Consider the following 12,886-nt stretch of genomic DNA (forward strand, 5'->3'; position numbering starts at 1 on the left):
GTGATTTTACATGCTTTTTCATTTGATTCACACATCAAGCCTGTGAGATAGGTGGTATTACTATCCTCGTTTTACAGATAAGGAAATTAAAGCTGAGAAATTAAATTACTTGTGCAGGGTCACATAGCTAAAAAATGTCTAAGACAAGATTTGAACTCAAATCTTCCTAATTCTCTGATTCCAGAGCTCAGCTCACTAAGCTAAATGGCTAACAATAGAAAGGTAAAATAACCCTGACTTTCAAGGAAATCATATTCTCTCTAATGGGGAGGATTAAATAGAAAGGAGGTTTTAGCTACAAGTTAGAGTGAAAGTCCAAGTGGACCTTAGGGCATAGCACATAAAGCTGTATGATGAGGGCTAGAACTAAGAGGTAAGTTTGTTAAGGCTACAAGTTAAGCTTTTAACCATAGCTTACAAGTCTTATCCAAACCCCACCCCCAAATAACTATAAATTCCTTGAAGGCAGAAACAATACCTTACTTCTCTTTGTATCTCCTCCACTACTTAGACAAATGATGTGTACCTAAGAAAGCCCTCATTCATTCATTCAGAAAATATTTGTTAAGTATCTACTATATTTAGAACTCTAAGCTAGGTTCCTGAAGAGATATAAAGCTTAGCTAAGGCGTGGTCCCAGTGACCATGGGTACTATATTCTCAAAGGCAGGTGAGACACAAACACAGATAACTATACCATATTATACATCATAAAGTTGCAAAATTAAAAGCTATGTTAAGTCATGGGGAAGAATTATAATGGAAGACATAATGGGGCACATTTAAGTTGGACTTGAAAAATGACTATCAGCATTCAACAGATAAAGAACATTAGAAATTCCATGCATAGGAGGTAATATGATTAAACATTTTACTTGTCCTTCATTTTCAAAGAGGACCAATGACATCACAGTGTGATTTTATTTGCTCTTCCAGAAGCATCAAATTCTGACGGAATACAAGATTCAATATGACTGGCAATGAACCAGGAAGACCTTGGGGGTCTTCAATGTCTCACAAAGCTCTAAACACTCCACATCACCTCCTTCAGGCACCTTCATGGCTATTGGAATAAGTTGTTCTCAATAGCCCATTTCACCAGGGGAATTCAGATGCTCCTCCTAACTCCCAATGGCAAGCCCTCACATCAAAGGTGCTGGTCCTCCTTGTATATATACCCCACATGAACAAAGATATCGAGGTAGGAAAGCACATGACACATTTGAAGGGCAGAGAATAAATTGTTTTGTATATAGCAATCAGTATATATAGGGTATCAAGTGAGATCAAGTCAGATCATGCCCATTTGTGGAGGGCCTTAAATGTTGGGCAAGCAGGAATAAGTCAATAAGAAACTATGGAGGATTTTTAAGCATTGGGGATATATTGTCAGGCATATGCATAAGAAAGATTATTCTTGTGAAGAACAAACTGGAGGATGAGAGAGTGGAGATGGTAAGATTTCTTGGGAGGCTACTACAATTCTGTGGATGGTTGGAACTAGTGGAACAAGAGGGAGGAAATACCAATGTACATAGAAATAAGAGGTACTTCAGAGATGAAATTGATAGGATTTGGTAACTGAATTGGGGAAGTAAGGCAAAAGGATAAATCAAAGCTACTGTCTAAATTTTGAATGTGGGAAATGGTAATTAGTGGTATAACAGCCAAAAATATTAATGTCACAAGGGAAGAAAATGAGGCAAGATTAAAGGTTCAATCTGAGATATGCTGAACTTGTGGTATTAGCAGGTCATCCAGATGGAGATGTCCTATATATGACTGGAGATCTGAATAGGGAGTTCAGAAGAGAGATTTCTACTATATACATACATATGAGAGTCATATTCATTGAGATAGCAGGTGAAGAGTCAGGGAGTTAATGAGGAAGTAAGTATGATGGACAACAGGCTTAAGGAATTTATATACAACCTACTTTCATTTAGACCACAATTCCTCCTTAGCAATCTCTCCTTATTCTTCCCATTGCCCTCATTTCTATTAATTTAAAATGTAATATGAAAAAATACAGATTGATATTATAGGTGTAGCACCGGAGCTGGTCTTGGTCAGACTTCTAAATTGCTAAAGTTTATCTTTCTTTTTGCATGTTGCCATAAAGTACAGTCTCATTTCTCTCTCAGGACAGGCATACCTTGTTTTAATGCACTTTGCTTTATTGTGCTTTACAGATATTGTGGGGTTTGGTTTTTATTTTTAACAAATCGAAAGTTTGTGGCAACCCTGTGTTTACCATTTCTGTCACATTTTGGTAATTTTTGTAATGTTTAAACTTTTTCATTATTATTATTATTATTATTATTATTATTATTATATCTGTTGTGGTGATCTGTGATCAGTGATCTTGGATATTACTATTGTAATTGTTTGGGACACCACAACCTGAATCCATACAAGATGGCAAACTTAATAAATGTTGTGGGTGTTTTGACTATACCACTGCCCAGCCTTTCCCCCATCTCTCTCCCTCTCCTCAGGCCTCCATGTTCCCTGAGACACAACAATATTTAAGAATATTTCAGAAACTTATTTGATAAAGTAGAAACAGGGTTTGATAGGATTTACTCAAAAATTGAACGAAGTTCTACTATGGGTAAAATGCTATCAAATAGTATTACATACTACAGAGAAATCATTTGTGAAAGTAAGAGTCAATTGATGCCACAAACTTTGTTGTTATTTTATTCCAAGAAATTGTCACAGCTATCCCAACCTTCAACAACCACAACTCTGAGTAGTCAGCAGCCAGCAACATTGAGGAAAGACTGTCCACCAGCAAAAAGATTACAACTTGCTGAAGGCGCAGATGATAGTATTTTTTAGCAATAAAGTACTTTTAATTAAAGTATATACATTTTTAGACATAGTACTATTGCACACTTAACAGACTCTAGTATAGTATAAACATAACTTTTATATGCACTAGAAAAAAATGTGTATGACTTGCTTTACTGTGATATTCATTTTGTGGTGATGGTCTAGAATCTAATCCACAATATCTCCAAGGTATGCCTGTAATTCTTTCCTCCACAATGTTCTCATACTGACTTTATAGGACTAGCAAAAGCATATCTAAGAGTCTCAGACTCAAAAATCTCTTCTGTCCAGAGGATATTCCTTTTATACACCCACCAGGATTTCCCTTAAGTCAGTGTTATCAAGTATAATAAGGTTCCCAACTGGTCACATTTTGACTTAGAAAGCCATATATTGGGGCAGCTAGGTGGCACAGTGGATAGAGCACAGGTCCTGGATTCAGGAGGACCTGAGTTCAAATCCGACCTCAGACACTTAACACTTACTAGCTGTGTGACCCTAGGCAAGTCACTTAACCCTAATTGCCTCACACACACCCCCAAAAAAGAAAGAAAGCCATATATTAACACAATCTATATTCTATTGTGTTTTATTTATTTTGTTAAAATATTTCCCAATTGCATTTTAATCTCTCAAGAGCAAGATATTTGACCTCTCAGTCTTAAGACAGAACTATGGATATACCAGATCTCATTGCTCTCCTTATTCAACTTTGTGAAGCAGCAATAGTTAACTTAACTTGATATTCATTTAGGTTAATCAATGACCTTTTATAATATGCAAATATTAAGTCATTGTGCTTTGGAATTCATTACTTTTATCCCTAGTTTTACTCCTGACAAATCACTAAGGTTGGATAGAAGGAGAAGAAATTAGAACAATGTCTTTTGGAGCCGGGAGAACTCCAAAATAGAGCTAGAGTGGGTGTGGCACCATAGGGAACAGAGTTTGCATAGGCAAGATCATTAGATACAGGAGGTATGGTGTAGAATAGCCACCATCACAGAGAAGAGGCACCAAGAGAAGGAGGTAGAACCAAGCTGGGCCTCCTCTAAAATCTTTTTTGTTTGTTTGTTTGTTTTTGCTGGGCAATTGAGGTTAAGTGACTTGCCCAGGGCCACACAGTAAGAGTTAAGTGTCTGATGCCAGATTTGAACTCAGGTCCTCCTGACTCCAGGGCTGGTGCTCTATCCACTGTGCCACCTAGCTGCCTCCCTCTAAAATCTTCCAAAGGGGAGAAGAGGAGGGGAGGAAGTAGGAGAACAGAATTATTCCCATATTTCACTTTTATCCCATAATCTATTTATGACATCAAGGATGATAATCAAAGAAATAGATTTTAACAAAAAAATGTCTTTCAAGTCTTGTTTGTTGTTAAAATCTCTCTTGATAACTAACTATGAGTTGTTGGTGGAGTAGAAAGCATACTTAGAGTCAGAGCATCAAAGTTCAAATTCTGGCCCAGCTACTTGCTACCCTATTATTTCATTCTGTTCATTTTTTTTCTTTTTTCAGGGCAATGAGGGTTAAGTGATTTGCCCAGGGTCACATAGCTAGTAAGTGTCTAAGGCTGGTTTGAACTCAGGTCCTCCTGAATACAAGGCTGGTGCCTTATCCACTGTGCCACCTAGCTGCCCCCTACCCTATTATTTCTACCTCTACAGGCCTCAATTTCCTCTTTTGTAAAATGAGTTCTAAATCCCCATAAGAGAGGTCTCTACATAGGAGTCATTTTCCATAAGACATCTGCCACTCATCATAACAGTAAAACACCTCTCTGTAAAACAATATCTGGGCAGAAGTATACTGCCAATTGAAATGGCACAATTTATAGAAGATTCATTTCTAGGTTACAACTTACATATCATAAGGGTCTGGAAAAATGTGAGATAGGTAGAAATAAATTCTCATTAGGCATTTCAGAGATGGTGCCAGTGCACTGATCCTATTTTTTTTAAACTACCAATATTGCTAATTAGATATTTCACCACTACAGAGATAGCGTGTGATAAATGCCATACTACACAGAGGCCATGATTTCCCAAAGCATCTGCTTAACACATTAAATTGGAGGCAGAAAGAAAAGGGTTCCCAATTAATCCTTCAAGTATGCAGAAGATAACAATCTGATTTTTATCGGTATTGCATTTTCATGGTAACCCCAGCCAACCGCTCATTTAATTTGCTTTTGGCTTTGGGATTTTGGATCAATATGATAAATAAATCACATTGAATGAGAACTTTATTGGTATTTGGATGAATATTAATGGCCTTGTAAGACATGCTGTTTGGCCAATGCTGTCAGGACTGGAGTAGGAAATAGCATCAGAAGTCCACTGTGACAGGTGGTTGTCAGTCAGCTGTTCTGCAGTTATACCTCTAAAGGGCACTGAGTCAATACTTTCTAAAGTTGATATGACTTGATGATATTCAATGTATTATTTAAGAATAAATGCCAGCACAAATTTTCCTTACAAAATTTAAATTTAAATATAGTTCATTAGCTGATATGCAATGAAGGCAGCTCTTCCCTAGCTGTTAAAATAAAGAAGTAAGATAACACAATCTCTAAGTTAGAAGGCCCTTAGAGGTCATTGTATTTCATCTCCTGCCTGGTACATGAATCCCCTCAACAGAGGCCTCGACAAATGACCATCTGCCGTCTGTTTGGATATCTCTGGTAACCAGAGGCTCATTACCTCACAAGGCAGTCTATTCTGCTTTGGGAATTTGTCCAATTGTTAGGGTGCTATTCCTCAAAAGGAACCAATGGGTGTCTCATTATAACTTTAATCCATTTTTTTCTTTTAAAACCTTATTTATTCATATAAAATAAGGTTTTATTATGAACTTCAAATCATTAACAAACATAAACATTTCTCTATACTAAGAAATACAGAAAAAGAAGGTTGAATATGAAATCATGACAATACCCTGTACAACTTGGTATTTAGAAATATGCTTTAAATTTCAGATAGTACCAAAACTGGCTTTCTTCTCTGTTTCTTTGTGAACTTTCTTCTACTATTTTCTATATATATTTTTTATCTTTAATTGATATTCTTTTCTTAATACTTCCCTGCCCCCACAAAACTTCTCCCTCCATAAATCCTCTCTTGTAACAAATAAGTGTACTCAAGTAAAACAAGTCAGTGTTGCATTGGTGGAATATGAAAACAAATGCCTCACTCTATAACTGCAAACTATATCACCCCTCTGCCAAGAGGTGGAAAGCATGCTTCAGCCTTAAGTCTACTAGGGTCTTCAGTCCATTGTTATTGTTTGCCCTCTGCAGCTACATAGAATATTTCTAAATCCACTTCTGTAGCATCCTTTCAGTTGTTTGATATCATTTGATATGTCCTGCCTTTGTCTATTCTGCTCAAGGTTACACATCCCCTGTTTTTGGTTTATTTTGTTTTGTGGTACAATGAGGGTTAAGTGACTTGCCTAGGGTCACACAGCTAGTAAGTGTCAAGTGTCTGAGGCCAGATTTAAACTCAGATCCTCCTGACTCCAGGGCCAGTGCTTTATCCACTGCAACTTCTAGCTTCCCCTTATCTCCTGTTCTTTCAACCATGCTACATACCAAAAGATGTTTAGTGCCTGGGGCAGCTAGGTGGTGCAGTGGATAAAGCAATGGCCCTGGAATCAGGAGGACCCAAGTTCAAATCTGGCCTCAGATGCTTGACACTTACTAGCTGTGTGACCCTGGGCAAGTCACTTAACCCTCATTACCCCACCAAAAATAAATAAATAAATAATAAAAGATGTTAAGTGCCTTTGCCATTGTGGTCACCTAGTTCTCTATATAAAATTCAATTTGTCAACATCCTTCTTTAAAAGTAGTAATCAGAAATAATAAACCCTTCTATTAATGTAGCCTAAGATGGTATCAGTCATATCATGTTGCAAATGTATACTCAGCTTTAACTTCACTATATCCTGTTTTTTTCACATGAAGCAATGTGCATGAATATAATTAAATAATTAATAACTGCATTAATAATAAAACATTTGGGGGGCAGCTAGATGGCGCAGTGGATAGAACACCAGCCCTGGAGTCAGGAGTACCTGAGTTCAAATCCGGCCTCAGACACTTAACACTTACTAGTTGTGTGACCCTGGGCAAGTCATTTAACCCCAATTGCCTCACTAAAAATAATAATAATAATAATAATAATAATAATAATAATAATAACAAAGCATTTTGTACTTTTCAAAGAACTTCAATATATGCATAATCTTAGTTCTCCTTTGTTCCTTACATGTTAATGCAAGGATATTGTAACAAAAGGAATTGTTATCCTTGATTAATGGATTAGAAAGCAGATTTAGAGAAGTTAAGGTGACAACACACTTTTAATACAACAGGTAGTGACAGAACTGGGGCTAGAACCTCAGTCTCCCACCTCCCAGCCCCAATGTTGTTTCTGCTGTCAAGCTGTCAAATAGCCTATTGTCCATTCAAATGAAACCCACAAGAACACAATTGAAAATAGCTCAGTTCCTTGATAGGTCATGAACCAATGGTCAAAGGGGGTTACTAGTATTGTTTCAATAAGAACATCAAAACTTGTTACTGGGAGTGAGAAGACAGGTCCTAGTGTCTATTCAGCCACTGGGGTAATTTGGGCAAGATGCAGAACCGTTATTCTCTCAAGTCTTTCCAGCTTGAATGGCCTATGGATCAGCTGGACTACTAAAACACCTAGGACTAAACATGAGATAAATTTCATGCTGTGATAAGATTATAGCTCTGTGCTTGTGTTTAAATGGCAAGAGGAGAACAAAATGTTGATAGAAATCTCTAAGACCACTCACTTCCTCTAAATCTTCTGAGCTTGGGATGGGAACAGAGTGATGCAGAAATAGCAAATTCCCTCATGGAATCTGTGATCAAGTCTCTTTTTCGGAGTTCCCCATGAGTGGAGATATGTTTCTCACATTAAAGACCAATCTCGATGGCATCCAATAAACACACAATTTAACCTGTAGAGATTCACGTAGACATGGCCTTAATCACCGAAGCCTAAGTCAAAGCACTCCTCAGTTAACCATTTCTATGAGGATAGAAAAGAGCTACTGTGCCTTTCTCCAGGCAGTAGTACATATGGGGGGAGGGAAACAAGAGGGGGAAGGAATGACACAATACAGAGCAAGACTAGTTGAAGAAGTTCTGGGCAATCAGGAGACAGTTTAGTGCAAAAGTGATGAAAGGGAGGAATGAAGTTCAGAAAGAAGAGGCCAAATATGAGAAAGCAGATTTCTCTTTCTTGGCCCTCGAGCATAGAACTAGCCCAAAGCAGAACTAGATTACTCAGCTGCCCATATGATGTTGTTTCCTTTTATAGCACCCCAAAAGCCTCTCTACCTCCACAAAAGTCTCTCTATAGGCCAAAAATGATAGAGAAAGCAAAAACTTGTTTAAACATATTATCTCGGGGCAGCTAGGTGGCACAGTGGATGGAGCACCGGCCCTGGGGTCAGGAGTACCTGAGTTCAAATCCTGCCTCAGACACGTAATACTTACTAGCTGTGTGACCCTAGGCAAGTCACTTAACCCCAATTGCCTCACTAAAAAAATATTATCTCATATCCTAATGCTTATTCCAGAGAGCACTTTGTATTTTTCCCATCGTGATTCATTGCTGGGACCAGACACTACTGTAGTTTCAGGTAACACATCAGATGATGAGCTTCACTTGGTTGATTCCAAAAAATACATCTGGTTTTTCTAGCACCATATTTTCAAGGCAATACCAATTGAACTTAAAAATGAGTATGGGAGAAAATGGGCTTAGGGGATGGGACATGCACCTGCCTCAGAGGCTAACTGTATATTACTAAGTATTTACTATGCATTTTTGTTTCCAAGGGCATGATTAGATGCTAAGGTAAACGCAAATCAATAGAACTGCAAGAGCAACTATAATGGGGCTTGACTATACAGCACTGGAATTCAGTTTTTTGACAACATGTCAAGCAAGGAGGAAAAATACCTGTTTACCCATTTCAATAAAAATAACTGAAAGCTAAGAGAAATTAACTGTCATCCCCAAACTCATCAGAAAGCTCCAATTCAGGCTCCTCATGTTTAAAATGAAGCAACTGACTAGAAAGTCTCTAAAATTCTGTCTGACTCTAGCATTTGATGGTTACCTACTCATAAAGAAATCATCAGTCAATTGATACTTATTGAGTGTCTATCTTAAGCATAATTCTTTGACTATCTAACGTTAGCAACAACACTATCTCAGAAAGCATTTTTATGTTAGCATGGTGTGATAGAAGAAATATCTACAAGGTTCCCTGTTATATAAGTCAGGTTACCTTTATTTTTTCACAAAAATATTAAGGATATTGTTCCCAACACCCAATTGGCTTACAGGGTTAAGGCTCAAGCCAATGACCAAGCTCCTATGACCCAAGGCCATAAAAAGGTCGATCCACATGAGGAGTCAATACCCTTCATACTTATGGCCATTCAAATCATCAGAGCATTCCCTGCTGACCAGATACAATCCTAGATAAAGATGAAGATGATGCTGCATCTCCCCAAACAAAGTTGCTGTATTCTTTTCATGCTATGGTTAGGAGAACCTCTTTAAATGTTCTATGACTATTTTATTTTCTTCCAATCTCAAACCTGGACAATCAACCTAGACCACATCTGTACTGTCCTATAACACATGGTTCCAAGAGTGTCCTCTTATTTTATTAATTTACTTATACCATTACTTTGGGGGTTTTGTATGAAGTATTGTTTGTTATATAAGTCATTTTCCAAATTATACACCGCTATAATGAATCCTACCTTGTAACAAAGAAAAAGAATCAAACAAAGCTAAAAGTCACTTCTGATGGTATATGCAACAATCCCCACCTTTATCCTCCACCTGTCTGTGAAAAGAAGTGCATTTCATTATCATTTCTTGGGACCCAAATTGGTTATTACAATTAATCTTAATATCATTGTTTTCAGTATAATTTTTATTTAGATGACTATAGTTGTATATGTTGTTCTCCTACCTCTTCTTTCTTCTGAGTATATAAGTTTATATATGTCCCCCAAAGTTTTGCTTCACATCGGTCATTTCTTACAGCTCAGGCATGTTTCCTTGCATAAACATCCCACAATACCTTCAGCAATTCCACAGTTGAAGACCAACCTTTTTTACTTAAGCAAAAAGTACTGCTACTCATCCTGACTTCTTCTACTTGTTTCCTGCTTTTCATCTACATTCTAGAGATGGTACTGAAAGTATTCATAGTTTGGTCTCAAATGTAATCATTCATTCATTCATTCATTCACTCAAAAAACTTTCACTGAAGAATCTATCATATTCAAGACATTGTATTAGGTGTTGAGGCAGATTAAACCTTAAGGAATTTACTACCCAATTTCAGAGATGGAAATTAGATGCCTAGAAATTAAATAGCAATATACAAGTTAAATAAGAGTTAGAAACAATTGCTCTAGGAGTTAAATGGGGGGAAAGATCACTATGGGCTTGAGTAGCCAGAGAAGGCCTCACAGAGAAGTTGGAGTTTGAGTTAAAATCTGAAGGACAAGTAGGGTTTGGAGATGAAAAGGAAGGAAAAGGGCACCAGCACAGGTGGTGACAGTGAAGCAGAATAATGGCATTACTAAATGCAAAGAAATGTTCAAGGTGTGTTCAAGGGACAATAAATTGTATGACTGGGGCAGATAAGTCATGTACAAAATAGTGAAAGATGAGGTGTAAGGGTGGGTGGGTAAAGGTCAGATTGTGAACTATTAAAGAAAAAGAATTTGGCGTGTGTGTGTGTGTGTGTGTGTGTGTGTGTGTGTGTGTGTGTGTGTGTGTGTATGTTTTCCTGAAGCCTGAATAAGACAGCACACTTCCCTTGCCTTCAAAGTTTCAAACTTGAAGGAATACAGAACATACTACTAGAGCATGATGGACACTGTCATTTAGATTCCATGCTAAGTGAAACCATAACCACTCCATCTGCTGTGGTAAGACTTATACTTTAAATCACCTTAAACTGGTTGCTGGTGAGCTTAATTTAAAGAACTAACTTCTCCCATTGCTCCAGTGACCTAAAAGAAAGCATGCAACTTCTACTGCTACATGTCCACTTTTAGGGAGGGAGCACTGACATAAGTTCCTGTAAAAGAAATAAGGTGAATGTGAGTGAGAGGAATGGAAATGTATTATTGATGCTACTGAAATGTAAGAACAGAATCACAGAGATAATGTTTTAAATTATTGATTTTCCCCCTAGAATTTTAGATGAGTCTGTCACCCCAGCAATATTTTAAATAAAAACCAGGGAAAATGAGTGAATGAAGGAAATGCTTATTCGGGGTAGGATACTCACAGGAAATACAGAAACTAACAATCAATTGACAAGTATTTATGGAGTACCTACAGCTTCAACTATCAACTCTGCATCAGAAACCTCCCAAATTTACATCTCCAGCCCCGTTTTTTTTCTTTCCTATTTACAAATCCATATCACTAAGAAGTCAAATACCTTTCTTATAAGCAGACACCTAGATAGTGGCAGAGGTCTCATTCTTCTCCTATGACCCTAGCACAGTCCCATTCTGCCATCTACCTGCATTATTACAATAACCTCCAAGCATTCCCCACTCTACCTTTATTATCACTAACAAACTATATTCTTCTTTATGTATCAATGTGGGCATGCTGCTTTTCTGCTCAAAATCTTTTAATAACTCCCTATTTATATACATAAAATTTAGACTCCTGAGTTCATATTCAAGGCCCTCCACAATTTGACCCCACATACCTTCTAACCCCCCTTTTACATTATTTCCTCCTTTAATGTCCTCTATACTCCAACCAAACTGGACTAGCCACCATCCACTGTACAAGTTCTGCATTTTTCTGCAACCATGCCCTTGCCTACAATGTCTTCTATGCCTGATATATATTCTTCCTTCTTCCTCTGTTGAATTCCAATTCATCCTTAAAGGCAAACAAATGTCATCTCCTCCAAAAAACTGTCCCTGATCCATCCAGCCTATAAAAAACTCTACCTTTCAGACATCCACATAGTACTCTGTTTACCTCTCTCTTATGAAGACGTGTGTAATTTTATTTTATAGAGACATGGGAAGATGTCATATGGTGATGTTATAACATGTTTTAACTAAACCTTGCAATTTCCCCCAGTGCTTGTTCATGGCATTTTGCACATCAAAGGTACTTAATAATTGCTTGTTGACTCTGGGGGGAAAAAGACAACACATGATGTCTGATCTTAAGGGACTTACAACTTAGTGGGGAGACAGAAACAACAAAGTATTTATATTAACTATAAATGCAATAGTTCAGAAAAGGGAGAGATTAGCATGGGCTGAAAGAGTCAGGTAAGGCTTCACAGAAAAGGTAAAACAATTTTGAGAGATGGATAGGATTTGTAGGGGGAAGAAGGGATATCCTGGGGTGAGAAAGAGAGCAAAAAATAATTTTGGGGGGCAGCTAGGTGGCGCAATGGATAAAGCACCGGCCCTGGATTCAGGACGACCTGAGTTCAAATCTAGCTTCAGACACTTGACACTAGCTGTGTGACCCTGGGCAAGTCACTTAACCCCTATTGCCCCACAAAAAATAATAATAATAATTTTTAAAAGAACCATTTTATATCGTTTTTAAGGCAAACTAGTATATCTCTGTGGAGACTGGTTAAGTAGATTAGCCTTTGTGTTTAGATGTTTCCTTTTCTTGGATGTATCCCTGGAGAAAATTTAATCTCTTGGGCTGTATTCCAAACTGTTTAATGTTTTGGGGACAGAAAAATACCAAAGCCAATAATGACTTTTTCACAAAATTATAGACAACAATGTCCTTGACAATACCTACTGAAACTTTTCCTATTCTGTTGGTCATGTCTGTGTCAGAGGTTACTTATAACCGGTGGTTGTTAGGTGCTGAAAGAAGAAGAGAGCATTGTAGAGCATTGCAGAAGTGAGCATGGCACATATAGAAGGTTGGGTGTAAAATGATATTCAGCCATCATCCCCATGCAAATC

This window comes from Dromiciops gliroides, chromosome 5, assembly GCF_019393635.1.
Source record: "Dromiciops gliroides isolate mDroGli1 chromosome 5, mDroGli1.pri, whole genome shotgun sequence".
NCBI lineage: Eukaryota > Metazoa > Chordata > Mammalia > Microbiotheria > Microbiotheriidae > Dromiciops > Dromiciops gliroides.